Source organism: Populus nigra, chromosome 15 (assembly GCF_951802175.1).
Source record: "Populus nigra chromosome 15, ddPopNigr1.1, whole genome shotgun sequence".
NCBI lineage: Eukaryota > Viridiplantae > Streptophyta > Magnoliopsida > Malpighiales > Salicaceae > Populus > Populus nigra.
The window spans coordinates 6,550,785-6,571,147 of record NC_084866.1 but is presented as its reverse complement, the minus strand read 5'-3'; the positions used below and the strand labels follow the sequence as shown (position 1 = coordinate 6,571,147).

The 20,363-nt window shown below is 34.5% G+C and overlaps 1 pseudogene; it reads left to right on the top strand.

Annotated features, from left to right (window-relative positions):
* The window catches only part of LOC133674687 (uncharacterized), a 186,535-nt pseudogene that overhangs the window by 125,521 nt on the left and 40,651 nt on the right, over positions 1-20,363 (top strand).

Here is a 20,363-nt window from a genome sequence, read left to right as displayed (position 1 = left end):
TTCTTAAAAAAAAAGATGAAAACTGAAAGTTTTCCACTAGAACTTGATTAATCTCAGATGCTATCTTGCTTGTTGATAGAGTGTTATCCTGGTCCATGAAGTTTGGAGCAAATAAATGCAATGAACTTCCTTTGAGTTGTTAATTGTGAAATTGAAATTGAAATTGAATATTAAGTTGAGTTATTAATTGTGAAATTCAAATTGAATATTAGCTTAATAGGTAGGAAGCAAAAAGTTAGAGAAGATTATTGGTGTCACTCAAGTATTTTGAGGTTTCTAGAAAAGGTGACTCGAAAAAAAAAAGGTATTTAAAGAGCTTTATAAAAATCCATGCTATATCATTTCATGGTCATTCCATTTCTTTTTTTTGGTAAGTTGACGTATGTATTAAAAGAAAAAGATACAAACATTATAAGGGGCATACCCCAGATTTACGATGATAACAGAAACATAAAACAACAGATGGCTACAGGCTAGCCACCAACCATAAAACTGAAACCTCACTAGATTCGTTAGGGAAACCTTTTTATTAACATAGCGTCAACGAAATCCCACCGCACCGAGTCATAAGCCTTCATCAGATCAACTTTCATAGCACAACGAGCAGGTCCCGTAGATTTATGATAGCCTTTCATTAGTTCCTGAGACAAAAGAATGTTGTCACTGATTCTCCGTCTTGAGATAAAAGCAGTCTGATATGGACCAACTAAGGATGGCAAAACAACTTTGATTCTCCCAGCTAGAATCTTAGCGATGCATTTGTACACTGTACTGCAGCAAGATATAGGACGAAAATCTGTCAACCTTGTAGGATTAGCAACTTTAGGAATAAGGGAAATGGAGGTAGCATTCATTTCTTTAAACACCATACTGGAACTCTGGCCAAATCATCTTTCAAAAATTGCATGTTCGGTTGCCAATGTTTAAGCACCAAAGGCCTGTTTGCCATGTGCCATGGGGCTCTTTCCAGCCATTAGTGGCATGATTGACAGAATTAAAGGTGAAGATGAAGAAACCATTATCCGAAGACAAAACTTCTGATAGACCGTAGGAGCTCCATATTCTTTTGGCAATGGAATTAACCACGGGATACGGTAATTTCTGCCCCACAAAATGACCAACTAGGGTGGATTTCCAAAATTCACAGCCATCTTCAAACACATCAAGTGGAGGAGCTACTGTCACACGACCATCAGTTATAGTAGGGGGAGCAAAGTGCAGATTACGGACTGAACTAATGCCAAGGGTCTTGCTACCCTCATTGTCATCAACATCAGAACCCTTCAAAGCATTTAAAAAATTCAATTTGGGTCTAAGTTTTAATTGTTCTTGTTGATGAGACCCTACCTTCACCTCATCAACTTTAGAACCCAACACATGGTTCATTTCTGGAACAACATTAGAAGCTTGGACAATAGAGTGTTTCTTTATACTACCATCAGAATCAGCTTGAAACTGAGAAATCCTCATCCCATGGCTATTCAACATATCTTGCAGTTCTAATCTTAATGTATGTCCAGACTTAACTTGATTGTGTTGTTCAATGTTAGAGTTAACCATTGGAACATTTTTTTTTTTTTTGGTAAGTTGACGTATGTATTAAAAGAAGAAGATACAAACATTATAAGGGGCATACCCCAGATTTACAATGATAACAGAAACATAAAACAACAGATGGCTACAAGCTAGCCATCGACCATAACACTGAAACCTCACTGGATTCGTTAGGGAAACCAATACAACCAGCTAACTAACAATTAAAAATCTATGGTATTCACCCTCCAAGCTCGTTGGATCCTTTTGTTTTCATTTGTTGGTGCGACATTCCTCATCAAATCAAGCTTATCACGAATGATACATTCGATTTGATTAAAGACCAAATTCGAAGTTCTAGACATTCCAGCAAAGATCCTTGCATTCCGTTCTTGCCATACATGATACGCTGTAGCTGCGAAACTCAGTTTACGAGAAAAATTGACGAAACTCTTGCCATGCCAAGAGACAGTGGCCCATCGAATCCATTCATCCCAGCCTTTTGTCATTCTTGGAATGTCGCATCTGTCACAAACATCCCACCAGATCGCTTTAGTATAGGAGCATTCAAAGAACAAGTGGTTGTGATCCTCATTGTTGCGGAGACAGAGCGAGCATCTATTGGGACCATGTATACCAAACCGATGAAGTTTATCTTGAGTTGTGAGTTTCTGTTGGACAGCCATCCATAGAAGAAATGAATGTCTTGGAACAGCATTCTTGAACCACACAATGTCATGCCATTCAACCATCTGACGATGACGTCTTAGTTGTTCCCAAGCTACTTTGATCGAGAATCTGTGATTTGGTGAATCCAACCAAACTATCTCATCCTTTTGCTCCATTTTAGGATTAGAATTGGAAGGAATAGCTTCTATAATGGGGTGCCAGCCAATAGCTTGGGTGGTAGGAGTTTTCCATTCTGAGTTATGAATTAGCACATTCACCTTCGCGTTCTTGGCCATACCTGAATCATAGATGAATCTTTCCCCGTAAGAATCCGCGAGTGGGCTGTGAGGATGCCAATTGTCAAACCAGAGAGAGGTTGTCATTCCATCTCCTATGATGTACTTCATCTTCGGCCATGCTAAAGATCTGAGCTTTAGAATCTTTCCCCAAGCCCAAGAGCAATTCTGTGGTGTCTTGATTGTCCAGAAATTCCTACCTCGCAACAGATTGGATCTGATCCAAGTAGACCATATTGAGCCATCTGAGTCATTGCACAGGTTCCAAATGTGTTTCAACAAAGCAATCTTGTTCCATTCTGTTATCCGTTTTATTCCTAGCCCCCCCTCCTTTTTTGGAAGACATACCTGATCCCAAGCCACTTTAGCCCCAGTAGTTCTCATATCTGAACCTGACCAAAGAAAGGATTTCATAATTTGCTCCACATTTTTAATTACTTGCCCAGGTAAGAGAAAGAGAGATGCCCAATAGACTTGTATGGAAAATAAGACTGAATTAATCAGTTGTACCCGTCCTGCATACGAGAGTGTTCGACAAGTCCAATGTCGAACTTTAGAGGTGATTCGATCCACGAGGCCCTTACAATAAACAGCCTTTAGTCTGGATGAGAGAAGAGGTACTCCCAAATATTTCATAGGGAGCTCCCCCTCTCTAAACCCAAGAATATGAATAATTTGCTCCTTCTCAGCATTTAAAACACCGCTCAAGAAGATGTCACTTTTGTTTGGATTTGGATACAGACCTGATAGGTCTTGAAACTTTGTGAGCACCGTTCTGATCATACGAATTGACTTTACATCCCCGTTGCTAAAAATCATCAAGTCGTCAGCAAAACAAAGATGAGAAATTTTGTCCTTCTTGCATCTCCAGTGGAACTTGAATTCTTGGTTGGCACTCATCTTGCAGAATAGCCCCGAAAGGATTTCCATACATAGGACAAACAAATATGGCGACAATGGATCCCCTTGTCTCAGCCCTCTTCCCCCTTGAAAGTAACCTGCAAGCTCACCATTGACGTTGATAGAGAATTGACATGATGTAACACAAACCATGATCCAATCAATGACTGTTCTAGGGAATCCCATTTTTATTAACATGGCGTCAACGAAATCCCACCGCACCGAGTCATAAGCCTTCATCAGATCAACTTTCATAGCACAACGAGCAGGTCCCGTAGATTTATGATAGCCTTTCATTAGTTCCTGAGACAAAAGAATGTTATCACTGATTCGCCGTCCTGAGATAAAAGCAGTCTGATATGGACCAACTAGGGATGGCAAAACAACTTTGATTCTCCCAGCTAGAATCTTAGCGATGCATTTGTACACTGCATTGCAGCAAGATATAGGACGAAAATCAGTCAACCTTGTAGGATTAGCAACTTTAGGAATAAGGGAAATGGATGTAGCATTCATTTCTTTAAGCATTCTACGAGTCTGAAAGAAGGATCTAACAGCGTTGATTACATCTTCCCCAACTATGTGCCACATTCTTTTGAAGAAACCTGCGTTAAAGCCATCCGGACCAGGGGCTTTGTTGTTCTTCAAACTAAACATAGCATGCTTAATCTCCTCCCTTGTTACATCTTGTGCGAGTAGATGCTGTTGCGTTGAAGACAGTTTCAAGTTAATTGCCGAGTCCATCACTTCCTCGTTCAGAACCCTAGGCATCTGATCCACTCCTAACACACGATGGAAGTATGCAATTACTTCTGATTTGACTGCCTCGTGTCCTTCGACAACCTCTCCATCCTCCCTTGTAAGTGATAGAAGCTTATTTCTATTCTGTCTTCCATTTACTGATTTGTGAAAGTAGCTAGTATTCTGATCCCCCAAGCTAAGCCATTGTATCCTTGCCTTCTGTTTGAAAAAACTCTCTTCAGCCCTGACGGTAGAAGCGTATAGACGAACAGCATCCCTTTCTCGCATGCGCAAAATTGGATTGTCATGCGCTGTATGTAGAGCCTGTTGAGCCTTATCCATTTCGTTTTTTGCATCTTTAACTCTATTTGAAATGCTGGAGAAGTGAGCCATATTGAAAAGTTTCAATTCCTCCTTTAGCTTTATTAGTTTGCAACACACCTGATACATTGGACAACCCCTCGAATTCTGATCCCATACCTTCTTCACCAAGGGCATGAACTCGTCATGATCCATCCACATATCAAAGAATCTGAATGGTTTCTTTATGTTCTGATCATTGCCAATAACCTTTACCACCATGGGAGAATGGTCTGACATACCCGAAGGCAAAAATCTCGCTTCCGATAATGGAAAGTTCAGATTCCACTTCTCATTGACAAGCACTCTATCTAGTTTCCGCATAATCAGATTCTTGGGACATTGGTTCGACCAAGTATAATGCATACCTGAATACCGAAGGTCATCTACTTTCGCTTCTCGAATACATGTATCCAATCTGTCCATAGTACCAGCCCACGCAGTAGACCCTCCTGACCTGTCCGACTGGTTGCGGATAGCATTAAAGTCACCCATAAGAATCCATGGGGTTGACTCTCATCCATCACTACGACTCACTATATCAGACCATAATGCCTCACGTAAGGAAGCATTATTGTCTCCATAAATAATTGAAGTATTGAAACTGATTTTGGTAGCTAAGATAGTGACAGAAACATGAATAGTATTTAATCTTCACATATGGCAAAGGCCTTCATGTCTATGACAGCCATAAGAGAAATCATAAAGAAAATCCATTCACTATGCTGCAACTTCACCACTTCTCCATAGTTCCAGAACTGAAAATGCAAAATAGTAGAAATATTGCGAGATCAATATCTCTTACCTCATTGATTGGATAACAAATCCGTTCGGTCAATGTTGAGAGAAGGTTGGAAGGAACAACATAGTCAGAAATGAGAACAATCCAACGGTGGACGGAGTAGATGTAGCTCCTATAGCACCACACTCTCTCTCTTTCTCTCTTCTCTCTCTCTCTCTCTAGGGTTTTTTATGTTCCGATTTTCTTTAAGTTCAATATAATGATATAAAACATAAATGAAAATGCACTTTTAAGTGCTGATCAGCAACCAGCTTATTACTGGTCCGTAGTAATTAAAGCGTTCAAGTAGAAAAACAATTTACAAACTAAAAAAACAAAAACAAGGCATTCATCATTTTACGTCCATTAATCTATTCAAATAAACAAACTCTCATTAGATTTATATCTTTGCTCCATACCTCTTAATCAAGATATTAATAAACTTTTTTCTGTGTTCAATATATTAAAACATAGTTGTGGGGCTTTTTTTGGAAGAAAACAAAATTTGTTCTAATGTTTTCCCAAGGTTGGGATATATATATATATATATATATATATATATATATATATATATATATATATATATATATGATACGTAAAATTTGTGTTGCTGCTGCCTTTGATGTCCTTGATTAGCTTGGATTTCCTTGTTTAACTTGGAAAACAAAGAAAAAAAATTTCCTCCTTTGTTGCTAATTTAATTACTTTCCTTTTTAAGTTAGGAAAAACATTAAATAATCCTATCCTCTTTAGAAATAAGATCTGGCCAACTTTCTTAATTAGGAGAATAAATTGCTGACTTTTTATCCTTCTAGCATTAGAAAAAAAACGAGCCTAATCAGGCTAGTATTGGGCCGCACACATCAGCCCCTCGTTCCACATGAATTGAGCTCTTCTTGGACTTGAATTAATGAATTAAAGGTTGTCCTTCATGCTCCTTAAATGTTCTAAGCCCCTCTAGGTCTATTTTGCTCTATATGTTCTAAACAAGCTCATTCAATGTTTTTTTAAGCTTCTTCGTCCTAGCTCTTGTAATTGACCCAATTGGCACCTCCAATTCGTTGGCATGATTACGCTTGGTGTTTGGCTAATCCTCATCAGAGTACCATTATCTGCTATTTGACCGGGGTTGGATAGAGACTGGCAAAACAAAAGTCACACAAAAAAGAAACACAAAAACAATGTTAGAAAAACAAAATAATCAATCTTTTTAAATAGGATCGTCCAAACCAATGGATTCATTTTCACTAGGAAAATTATCAAAGTAAGCTTTCAAACGATGTCCATTTACCTTAAAAATATTGTCATTTTTTGGATTCTCAATAACAAAGGCCCCATAAGGATACACTTGTTTCACAAACATCATTAGGCACTATCTTGATCTTAGTTTTCTAGGAAATAAGTGGAGTTGAGAATTATAAAGCAAAACTTGTTGACCAACATTAAATGTTTTTCTCAAGACTTTCTTGTCATGAAACTCTTTGATTCTTACTTTATGAATTTTTGAATTCACATATGCATAATTTTGTATTTTCTCAAGCTCATTTATTTGTAACTTACGTAGGTTGGCTAGCATCATCAAGGTTTGAATTGAAAGCTTTAATAGTCCAATAAGCTCTATGTTCAAGTTCTATAAGTAAGTGACAAGGTTTTTCATAAACTAGCTTGTAAGGTGACATACCTAATGATGTTTTAAAGCAGTTCAATAAACCCAAAATGCATCATTAAGTCATAAGGACCAGTCTTTTTGATTAGGGTTCACTGTTTTTCCTAAGATTTGTTTGATCTCTCTATTAGCAAGTTCTACTTGTCCATTTGTTTAATGGTTGATAAGAGGTTGTAATTTTGTGTATGATTTCATATTTCTTTATTAAAGATTCAAATAGCTTGTTGTAGAAATGTGTACCACCATTACTTATCATGCTCGAAGGATTCCAAATCTGTTGTGGACCAGCCCAGAAACACTAGCAAGGACCCATTACATGTTCCAAATGGTCCCATGACTCGGCCCAAGACAAAGTTAGAATGCATTGGTTTTGAAGGTTTCAACCAAGTTAGAATTAAAAGGCCCATTAGAGTATCAAGAGGAGACCCTAGTACATCTTATCCAAATGCAAAAGGGGCCCAATACAACTTTATTTGGGCCATTAGGTGAGGATAACAAAGGAAACAAAAAAAATCCTATTTACTAAACAGTGTCTGGGCTGCAGGACAGATTTAGACTTCTTTATTGTTACTATAATTTGGACTTGAAAACAGCCTTTTTAAATCTTGGACTCCTCATGAAAGTTTTAGGCCTATGTTTTAGCTATCCATCCATATAAGGCATACCTAAATCCAAGATCTACAGCTTCAGATATGACCCTATAATCAAATAGTGTTCCAGTTTCGACTGAACCAGCATCTATTTTCTAAGTTTGGCCCTTTCTTTGTCCTTTCAATTTCCGTACTTAAACTCATCAATCAATCCTTTCATTTATGTGATAGGCCTGCATTTAAGATGAACATTTACAATAAATTAAAGGTATCTTATGATATCAGACTTGTTATTATAAAACATGCTTTAGTTGAGTTAATGATACTTCAAGTGCAAAATGATAATATAAAACCTTGATAAAAATACACTTTTAAGTACTAATCACACCCCCCAACCAGCTTATTACTAGTCCCTAGTAATCAAAGCGTTAAAATAGAAAAACAATTTGCAAATTCCACAAAGCAAGGCATTCATCATTCAACTTCCATTAAAGCAAACTTTCATTAAATTTATATATTTGCTCAATACCTCTTAAACAAAATATTAATAAACCTTTCTTTTTATGTGCTTCATGTATCAACACATAGTTATAGGGCTTTACTTGGAAGAAAACAAAATTTTTGTTCTAATGTTTAAGGTTAACTTCCTTAGGTTGGTATTATTATCCTTTTCTTCTTCTTTTTTTTTTCCTTTTTTGTTTTTAATATATATATATATAACTTAAAACGCAATGCATCTTTAACCCATGGAACGAGCTTTCAGCTAATGACTCCCAGACTAGTTGGTCTTAGGGCATTAGGTGTTGAAACACCCCTACAAGCTTAGTAACTCGGGTTGCAGATACTGATACGTAGATAATGCAATGTTTGATTCCTTTAAGCTTTTCTCCTTAACCCATGTAACAAGCCTTGGGCCAATAGCTCCCAAGTCAGTTGACTTTAGGGTATTAGATGTTAAAACACCCATTCGGGCTTAATTGCTTAGGTTAGGAGGCTACGAAACCAAACTTATCTACGTTTTTATTATCATCAATATTATCAATTTGTTTTTTTTTTTTGCAAATTGTATACTATCCATTTCCCTTAGTTGTTACTTTTTTTTTTGGTAAGTTGACGTATGTATTAAAAGAAGAAGATACAAACATTATAAAGTTTCCCTTAGTTGTTACCTTTAACAAAAGAACATAAATAATGTAATAATCTAATGTGAAACCACAATCATATGTTAGAGTGATAGAGTATAGAAGACATCACCTGAAACAACGAACACCGACAAACCTGAAACACACTTAAACAAATATAAGAAATAACAAAACAAAATATTATGCTATTAATAAAACCAAAAGACATAAGTTTTCATAGACGAGGCTCAAATCCAATCTAAGCTTTTTACGACTTTTCTTAGTTGATCAATTTATGCGACTCATGGAGGGATCAGTTACAGGGATGAAAGATTGTAGTTGGTCAATCAATTGTTCAGTAGTAGCAGCAGAGATTATGATTTGTCCTGCCGAAAATGTTAGAAATTCCTTTTCCACAGCTTGATTAATAAAAGACAATAAATTATCATAAAAACCATTAACAAACAGACCTATAGGTTTATGGTGAATGTGCAATTGGGCCTAAGAGGAAATATGAAAGATCTCTTCCAATGTGCTCAGACCACCTGGTAAGGCAATGAAGGTGTCAGCATGGTTAAACATTGCATTCAATCGATCAGACATTGTGGAGACCTGTAGTTTCTTTCCAATTGTTTTTCCAATGATGTCTCCTTTTGCTAAAGCTTTGGGGACGACCCCCAAAACTTGACGACCTCCTAAAAATGCAAACATTGACACACCCCCTATTAACCCAAGACTGCCTTCTCCATACACTAAATGAATCTTTCTCTCAGCTAGTACCTGACCAAGATGATTTGCTAATTCTAAAAACTCATTTTCTTTTCCAGGACTGGATCCATCGACAACACAAATATTTCTGATGTGATGACTTGAGGAACCTGTCATTTCTACACACTTCTGTATTTGTTGAATGTATAGGTTGAGTAGAAATGAAAGGAAGGAAGAGAAGATTTTATAGATGAGAAATTGAAAATGCAATCATACCACCTATATATAGGTCAGTTGGAGTCTCTCTCTCTCTCTCTCTCTCTCTCTATTTATTTATTTATTTTGAAAAAATATATGTATGTACAGGTAGTTGTTATTGTGGCTCACATCTTCCCTTGGTTTTACGTCCAAGAACGGCTTAAACACCTTCTATGGGTCGGGGATAGGCTTCCCATCCAATTTTCTTAAAAACTGGCAAACAAGGTCTTTTATAGTCATATTCCCAAGAATAAGTCGATGTTCTTTATGAAATTGTGGCCATATATCATGAATTACACGATGCACATCTCCACTAAGATGTGTCTCAAGGGTCAATAGAAGATTATCTAAAGACCCATTACTCAGGCCATCATTAATGAATTATATTTTATCTTCACAGTTTACAGATACCATTCCTAAAGAACGACATGTTGCATTATAAGTCCATCTGGCACATCTATGATAGACTTTCAGTCATTTTGCACGATGTTTCTTTGCAAAAGTGCTTTTACATGTTCCAGGCATGTATGAGATGAAAGAATTGGAGGACTCACCTTTGCTTCAATTAGCAAGCGAATATCTTCAGGAATTTCATGATTCATTAACAACCTCAATCTTGCACACCTAGCACGGTAAATTTTTGCAATCGCATTTGGAGGCAAAACGGGAAAATACTTTTTCAATTTTTCAAGAGTGGTGGTCCATTTTCAAATGAGAATTGGAGAAGAGATTCAAAGAAGGGAGAAAGAGCAAAGAAATGCATAAATATATACATATATCAATTATTATGGGAAACTGAAAGAACCGACTTAAGTCACGGAGTACCGTTATCCGCCATTTGACTGGGATGAGAGAGACTAGCAAAACAAAATCCACACCAAAACAAAACACAAAACAATATGAGAAAAACAAAATAATCAACCTTTATCTATAGGATTATTAAAACCAATGGATTCATTTTCAATAGGAAAATTATCAAAGTAAGCTTTCAAATGATGTCCATTTACGTTAAAAACATTGTCATTCTTTGGATTCTCAATATTAAAGGCCCCATAAGGATACACATGTTTCACAATAAATGGACTACTCCATCTTGATCTTAGCTTTCTAGGAAATAAATGGAGTCAAGAATTATAAAGCAAAACCTTTTGACCAGTATCAACTTTTTGATAATTTTCACAAATTTTACAGAATGCATGCGTGTCCTTGAATATGGTGGCCAATAAAATTCATTTTGTAAAATTTTTTCAGTCGTCTTTTTTGACGAGAAATGACTCCCACATGCCTCAGAATGATAAAGTTTAATAACACTACTTACGTCATTGTCCGCAATGCATCTTTGAATTATTTGATCAGGACAATATCTGAATAAATAGGGGTCATTCCAATAAATTTTTTCACTTCATTCAAAAACTTTCTTTCTTGGGTACTCCATTGAGTTGGCAAATCTCTTGTAATAAGAAAATTGATTTTTTTTAGCAAACCAAGGCATTGAACTAAGAGAAAGTAAGGATTCGTTAGGAAAGTAATAATCGATTGGTGTGATGTTAGATATCAAATCTATTGTCACTCTTGACAAAAGATCTGCATGAACATTTTCGATGCCTTTTTCATCTGTGATTTCTTCCTGAGGATAGATCAATTGCAATTCTTCAGATTCATCAAACTCAGTTTTACTCAAGGTAGATTCAAGTTGATCATAAACTAATTCTTCAATAAAATCTACATCTTGTAAACCATTATCATGTCCAGGTTGCTTACAAATGTTGAAAATATTCATCTCCAACATCATGTTTTCAAATGATAGCTGCATAGGTCCATTCCTATAATTAATCAATGCATTAGAAGTTGCAAGAAACGAACGTCCTAAAATAACAGGAAATGAATTACATGCTTCAACAGGTTGTGTATCCAAGACAATAAAATCGACATGGTAAATGAATTTATCAACTTGTACCAACATATCCTCAACTATTCCTCTAGACACTTTTACAGATCTCTATCAGCAAGTAAAAGAGTTACAAAAGTTGGTTTTAACTCCCCTACATTGAGACTTTGAAAAACTAAATATGAAAGTAAATTCACACTAGCCCCAAGATCAAGTAAAGCTCTCTTAATTTTATGTTCTCTAATAAAGTAAGAAATTATAGGACAACCAGAGTCTTTATATTTTCAAAGCATTATTAAAAATTATGGTGTGCTTGAAACGGTGGCTATGAAGTTTGTGCATTATTGTTATCACTCTTCCAATTGAAATTTGGGTGATTTCTCCAACCAGGGTTGTATGTTTGCGAGTATAGGTTATGATTGGGCCTTTGGAAACTGTTTAAAGCATGAGCTTGTTCATAGAGACATTCCTTAAAAGAAAGCAAAGTTGGACAGTCATAGGTTGAATGTTCATTAGTTTCACAGATTTGACACACAATGTCTTGAACATATTTTAGTTGACCACTCTTTTTTAATTCTAGTGCCTCGACTTTTCTTTTTTAATTTTAGTTGCAAACTTGGTGTGGAGGTCATGATCTTCCCTAAGGTTGTACATACCTCCACTTGATGTATGAGGTTGAGTTTTACTCGGTGCCTTATAAGTGTCTGTAGTGTCCCAATTTTGAGCATTTTCAGCTAACAAGTTTAGGTACTCCATTGCTTCATTAGGGTTTTTATCCTCAAAAGTTCCATTGCATATCAATTCAACCATTTGCCTATCTCTAGGAAATGTAAAACCAATCTTCATAAAATGTAAAACCAATCTTCATGTTTAAAAACCATGATGAGGGCAAGTATTAAGCAAGTCTCGATGCCTGTCCCAATATTGGTAAAATGTTTCTCCTAGTTTTTGAATGAAAGTGATGATTCGTCTTTTGAAAGAGTTTGTTCTGTGAGAGGGAAAAAACTTCTTTAAAAATTATTGTTGCATTTCTTCCCAAGCACAAATAGATTCTGGTCTCAAATTTTGTAGCCATGTTTTAGCTTTATCTTTTAATGAAAAAGGAAAAAAGCTTAAATCTAATGGTGTTCATGCTACAATTTGAATCATTATAGGTGTTACAAACCTCCTCAAATCCCCTTAAATGCAAGGATGAATTTTCTAAATCTAAGCCATGAAAACAAGGTAAAAGTTGAATAGTGTTCTCACTCGATTATTCTCATTATGAAGCGACTGATTATCTTCTTCGGCTATATTTTTTGAAAATGATGAGGATACCCTAAAAAGTCTACCACTTAATGTACGTGACCAAACTCTCATGCACGTGTAGGAATAAAGGAAGAAGAAAGCAAAAGAACAAAACAAAACAAAACAAAAGAAACAAAGTTAGATACAAGAAAAGTGAAAAGAGAAAATAAAATAAATATTATAATTTGTACAAGAATTTACCTCCTCGACAACGGCGCCAAAAACTTGACACGATCAAAAGATTGATGTCTTCTCCCAATCGTTGCCACTTGGAAACTATATTGCAGACCATTAAAGATCTTTGTAGAACTAGGAGATTTCCAAAACAACCTGTCACATCCTTTTAGGAAAAGAATCCTAGCCAAATAGGAAATCTACAAGTCAAAATAAAGTAGATAACAAAATTCATGGAGCCTCTGTTGACCAGTATTGCGATGCCTTCCTGAACTCTGATTGACTTGAAATGTTAACCTAAGGTAGGAAAATATGTCAAGAGACTCCACATAAAATTTTAGCTCGATACAACGGTCAGATTACGAATTATAACTGTTGTTGTAAAATTGGATAGTTGCACATTTTACGTCAAAATCCGAATTTGACCTTGCCTGGATCGTATCATACTAACTTTTGATAATTTTCACAAGTTTTGCAACATGCATCTGTGTCCTTGAATATAGTGGGCCAATAAAATCCACATTGTAAAATTTTTGCAGTCATCTTTTTTTTATGAGAAATGACCCCCACGTACCTCATTATTGGAAATGCATCTTTGAAATATTTGAATAAGGATCATCCTAATAAAAAATTTTCACTTCGCTTAAAAACTTTCTTTTGTCTTGGATACTCCAATGAGCTGGTAAATTTCATGTTACAAGAAAATTAACAATATTAACAAACCAAGACATTATAACAATAGAAAGTAAAGATTCTTTAGGAAAGTAATCATTGATTAGTGTGATGTCAGATGTGAAATCTATTGTCAATCTTGGCAAATGATCAGCAATAACTTTTGTGGTGCCTTTCATGTCCTTAATTGTGATATCAAATTCTTGAAGTAACAAAATCCAACATACCAATCTAGTAGAATCCTTCTTAGAAAAAAGATATTTTAATGTTGCATGATCACTAAAAACAATAATAGGTCAGCCAACAAGATAAGATTTAAATTTTTCACATGATAATATTGCGAGTAATTCCACTTCAGTAGTGTAATTCATTTGAGCACTATTTAAAGTTCTACTTGCATAGTACATTATATAAGGTTTCTTATCTTTTCTTTGACCCAAGACAGCACCCATGACATAATCACTAGCGTCAAACATTATTTCAAAAGGTAATGACCAATCAGGAGGTTGAATGATAGGAGTAGAACTAAGCAAGTTTTTAAGTTTAACAAAGGCTTCTTTACAATGTTCACTCCATTCAAAAACATTATCCTTTGTTAAGACGTTACATAATGACTTAGATATTACATTAAAATCTTTGATGAACCTTCTGTAAAAACCAGTATGTCCTAAGAATGATCTAATATTTTAAATAGATTTTGGTTTTGGCAAGTTGGCATTTAACTCGATTTTAAACTTGTCAACCTCAATTCCTGTTGATGAAACAACGTAACCAAGTACAATGTCGTTTGTTACCATTAAATGACATTTTCCCCAATTTAGCACAAGATTCTTCTCTTCACACCTCTCAAAACCTTTTCCAAGTTAGTTAACACAATCATCAAATGAATCACCAAAAACAGAAAAATCATCCATAAAAATCTTAAGAAAACGTTTAACTATATCACTAAATATACTAAGCATGCATCTTTCAAATGTAGTTGGTGCATTACATAATCCAAAAGGCATCATTCTATATGTAAAAGTACCAAATAGACATGTGAAAGTAGTTTTCTCTTGATTTTCAAAAGTAATTTCAATTTGGTTGTCACCTAAATAGACACCTAAGAAACAATAAAATTCATGACTAATAACTCTTTCTACGATTTGATCCATGAAAGGTAAATGAAAATGATATTTTATAGTCATTGAATTAAGTTTTCTAGAGTCAATGTATATGCGCTAGCCAGTAATAGTCCTAGTTGGAATTAACTCATTTTTCTCATTTGCTATCATAATGACTGCAGACTTCTTCGGTGTAACTTGGGTAGGACTTACTTATTTGCTGTTAGAAATATAATAAATGATTCCATTATCTAGAAACTTAATGACTTCATTCTTCATTACGTCTTTCATATTAGGATTAAGCCTTCATTGCATTTCTTTAGAGGGTTTAGCATTTTCCTCAAAATAAATCCTGTGTGCAAATCAAAGGGCTAATTCCTTTTATTTCAGTTATGGTCCATTCTAATTCATTTTTGTGTATTTTCAGAGTTTGTAATAACTTACTTTCTTGATGTGCATTAAGTTTGGAAGAGATTATTACCCGAAAAGTTTCATTTTCTCCCAAAACTAAGTACTTGATATCAAATGGTAACGACTTTAAATTAGGTTTTGGTGGTTGAACACTTGAAGTTTTAGACTCAATTGATCGTGGTGGCAATTCTTTAATTTTTGGTCTCCAACTACTTCCCTTTGATTCTTCTTGAAAATAAACCATTTGCAAATTTCAGATTCATTAAACTCAATTTCACTAGAAATAGTTTCAAATTGATCATAAACTAATTTTTCAATAAATTTTAATTCTTATAAATCCTTATCATCTCTAGGTAGCTTACAAATATTAAAAACATTCATTTCCAATATCATGTTTTCAAAACATAACTTCATCAGTCTATTCTTACAATTAATCAATGCATTAGAAGTTGCAAGAAATGAACACCCTAAAATAACTAGAATTGAGTTACATATTGCAACAGATTGTGTATCTAAGACAATAAAATTCACGTGATAAATGAATTTATCAACTTGTATTAACATATCTTCAACTATTCATCTAGGCACTTTTACAGATCTATCAGCAAGTAAAAGAGTTATAGAAGTTGGTTTTAACTCACCTAGATTTAGACTTTGAAAAACTGAATATGGAAGCAAATTCGCACTAGCTCCAAAATCAAGTAAAGCCTTTTCAATTTTATATTCCCCAATAAAGCACGGAATTATAGGACAACCAAAGTCTTTATTGTTTTGAAAGTGTAAACCTTTTCATAGCATTATTGTTTTAAAGAATAACACTTACTTGTTCGGCTAAAATAACTTTCTTTTTCACATTCAATTTTCTCTTCATAGTGCACAAGTTTCTCAAAAATTTAGCATAAGAAGGAACCTATTTAATAGCATTGAATAAAGGTATATTGATCCTTACCTATTTGAAAGTTTTAAAGATTTCGAAATTGTGATTGCTTTTCTTTGTTTGGTCATGGCATTAGGAAATGGAAATGCTGGTAGGGAATCAATCTTTTCTTTGCAAAATTCAGGTTCAACTTTTTCCTTGCCCTTAGAGATTGATTCGTCATCTTTCTCACAAGGTTCAAGAATGGATTTTTCAATAACCTTACCACTGTAGAGAGTAATGATTAATTTGACTTGTTCCATCTGTTAGCATTTAGAGTTACTTGCACTTGAATTGTATTCCCTTTGGGATTTTGCCGTGCTTGAGATGGAAACTTACATTTGTTTTAAAAACTTATAGCAGATGTGAGTGTTGATTATCTTTTGCTTTTCAATAAATGCATGCAATGTTTCCTCAAGATTTCTTTTAGGAGAGGGGGTCATGAGAAGGTGTATATCCATGAGAATTTTAAAAATTATGGTGTGCTTCAAATGATGGTTGTGAAGTTTGTGCATTATTATTACTATTCTTCCAACTGAAAAGTGGATGATTTCTCCACCTAGGGTTGTATATTTGCAAGTATGGATTATGATTTGGCATTTGAAAACTGTTTATAGCATTGACTTATTCATGGAGATATTCCTTGAAAGAAGACAAAGTTGGACAATAATTGGTTGAGTGTTCATTCGTTTCTCAGATTTGACACACAATTTCTTGAACAGATTTTAATTGAGCACTCCCTTTCAATTCTAGTTCCTTGAATTTTCTAACTAAAGATGCAAATTTGGCTTGGAGGTCATGATATTCTCTAAGGTTGTACATGCCTCCACCAGATGTATGTGTTTTATTGTTTCATTAGGGTTTTTATCTTTAAAAGTTTCATCGCACACCAATTCCATCATTTGCCTATTTTTAGGTGTTAACCCTTCATAAAAATATGAAACAAATCTCCATGTTTCAAAAGCATGACGATGACATGTGCTAAGCAAGTCTCTATACCTATCCTAACACTAGTAAAAATATTTCTCCTAATTTTTGAGTGAATGTGGTGATTTGTCTTTTGAAAGAGTTTGTTATATGAGAAGGAAAAAACTTCAAAACTATTGTTGCATTTCATCCCAAGCATGAATGGATCCTAACCTAAGATTTTGCAAATATGTTTTAGCTTTATCTTTTAAAGAAAAAGGAAAAAGCTTTAGTATGATGGTATTCACGTTATAAGTTGAGTCATTATAAGTGTTACAAACTTTTTCAAATTTTCTCAAATGCAAGTTTGGATTTTCTAGGTCTAAGCCATGAAAAATAGATAAAAGTTAAATAATACCTGGTTTAAAATTGAAGTGAGATGCATTAGGAGAGAAAACTATATATGATGGTGCACTTGTTCTTGTTAGATTCATGTGGTCTCTAAATATTCTAACACGGTTATTCTCATTATGAAGTGTTTGGTTATCCTCTTCTGCCATGTTTTCTGAAAAGGATGAAGATTTTTTTTTTTGGTAAGTTGACGTATGTATTAAAAGAAGAAGATACAAACATTATAAGGGGCATACCCCAGATTTACAATGATAACAAACATAAAACAACATATGGCTACAGGCTAGCCACCGACCAAAAACTGAAACCTCACTAGATTCGTTAGGAAAACCAATACAACCAGCTAACTAACAAATTAAGAATCTATGGTATTCACCCTCCAAGCTCGTTGGATCCCTTTTTTTTTCATTTGTTGGTGCGACATTCCTTATCAAATCAAGCTTATCACGAATGATACATTCGATTTGATTAAAGACCAAATTCGAAGTTCTAGACATTCCAGCAAAGATCCTTGCATTCCGTTCTTGCCATACATGATACACTGTAGCTGCAAAACTCAGTTTACGAGAAAAATTGACGAAACTCTTGCCATGCCAAGAGAGAGTGGCCCATCGAATCCATTCATCCCAGCCTTTTGTCATTCTTGAAATGTCGCATCTGTCACAAACATCCCACCAGATCGCTTTAGTATAGGAGCATTCAAAGAACAAGTGGTTGTGATCCTCATTGTTGCGAAGACAGAGCGAGCATCTATTGAGACCATGTATACCAAACCGATGAAGTTTACCTTGAGTTGTGAGTTTCTGTTGGACAGCCATCCATAGAAGAAATGAATGTCTTGGAACAGCATTCTTGAACCACACAATGTCATGCCATTCAACCATCTGACGATGACGTCTTAGTTGTTCCCAAGCTACTTTGATCAAGAATCTGTGATTTGGCGAATCCAACCAAACTATCTCAACCTTTTGCCCCATCTTAGGATTAGAATTGGAAGGAATAGCTAGATGAAGATTTCTTACAAAGTCTACCACTTAATATGCGTAACCAAACTCTGAAGGTAGAATTAATTCTGAAATCTCCTTTCCTTTATTTGTAGCTGGATGAATAAGGGATCCTTGTAAGAAAAGGATTCTAAAACATTTATGAATCCTTACCACACTTGGAAACTATATTGCAACCCATTAAAGATCTTTGTAGAATTAGAAAATTCCCAAAATAAGCTACCATATCCTTTTAGAAAAAGAATCCTAGCCAAATGGGAAGTCCACAAGTAAAAAAGAAGTAAAAAATAAAATTCGTACAACCTCTGTTGACCCGTGTTTCGATGTCTTCCCGAACTCATTTGAACATATATTCTTCATGAACGTCATTTCTAACATCAGCATTTGAACATATATTCTTCATGAATTCATTTGGATTTCTAGAACTCGAGTTATAGGCCAAACACCAAACAGTGTTTGAGTTGCAGGACAAATTCAGATTTCTCTTTTGTTGTTAAGATTTGAACATAAAAAAGGCAGTTTTGAATCTTGGACTCTTCATGAATATTTTAGGACTATGTTTTATATTTCCATTAAGATAAATCAGACCTAAATCCAAGGTCTACAACTCCAGTTATGACCTAATAGCTGAATAGTGTTCTAGTTTGAATTGAACCAGCATCTCTTTTCTAAGCTTAGCCCCTGTCTTTGTCTTCTCAATTTTAATAGTTCAACACATCAATTAATACTTTAAATTGTGAGATATGCTTGTATTTAAAATTAGCATTAACCATAAATTAACAATATCTTATATTATCAGACTTGCTATTATAAAACATGTTTAAGTTAGGGAATTTAATGATACTTTAAGTGCAATATGTTTTTTTTTTTTGGTAAGTTGACGTATGTATTAAAAGAAGAAGATACAAACATTAAGTGCAATATGTTGATATAAAACCTTAATGAAAATGTACTTTTAAGTACTAATCAGTTCCCTGTAACACTTTGATTATCTACAAAGAAGATATTGTTATGTGTTTGATTTGTGAAGTTTATCTCCTTCGCAATATGGTTGTTATGGATATTAATAGCAGGCTTCGTATTGCATAGGGATTATCTGATGATATCTTTGTAACTTGATTTGCTCCTTTTTAGGTTTAGAGGATTGTCCTCTTTGGTTTTATTCTAAGGTATGCCCCAGGAAAAAAAATACTTTAGGATAGGTGGGTTTTGTTTGCCTTTTTTTCTTTTAACTTTAAAGGGCTTTCCCTTTTGTTGTGTTTTGTTTTTAGTTAATATATTTACTTTATTAAAAAAAACAAAAAGGAAAAAGGATAGTAGAAAAAGGTAGTTAATCTACACTTAAGTCACTCAATTTTATTTTATTTTTTCTAATTTATGATCCTTTTAATTTTATTTTATTTTCTATTAGGTCGTAAACTTCACTTTTTACATTTAAGTCCCTAGAAATTGAGAGAAAAGAGAGAAATTCTTCACACATTTTAAGAAGAGAGGAAACTCATGGGTGGCGAAATTTTAGTCACTAATAAATTTGATTTTGGTATATATAGATTTGGCTTTGAGAGAAAAACTTAATAAAGTTAGGCTACACCTTTATTAATATAAGAAAACATAGAAGAGATCTCTAGAATATTTTTAGCTTCAATTTGATTTTGAGTTTTTAGATTGAATATAATGTGTTTTGTTATTAGAAACAAGGTTATATAAGTTCACTGGATGTTTCTTTCTTCTTCTTCTTTTTTTCATGTTTCTAGTTGAAAATATGATTTAAAATCTAGATCACCATAGCCATCTCTAGTGACAAAAAAAAAAATAGACGACGTGTTGTGTACCTTAGTAAGCAACGTGTCATCCATTATTTTTTAAAAAATCTGGTTGTTCGTCTTTGAAGGAAAAAAGTAAAAACCAGGTTGTTGGCTTAAGCTTCTAGGCCTGTGCAATCTAGGTTTAGATATGAGTCAGGTATGC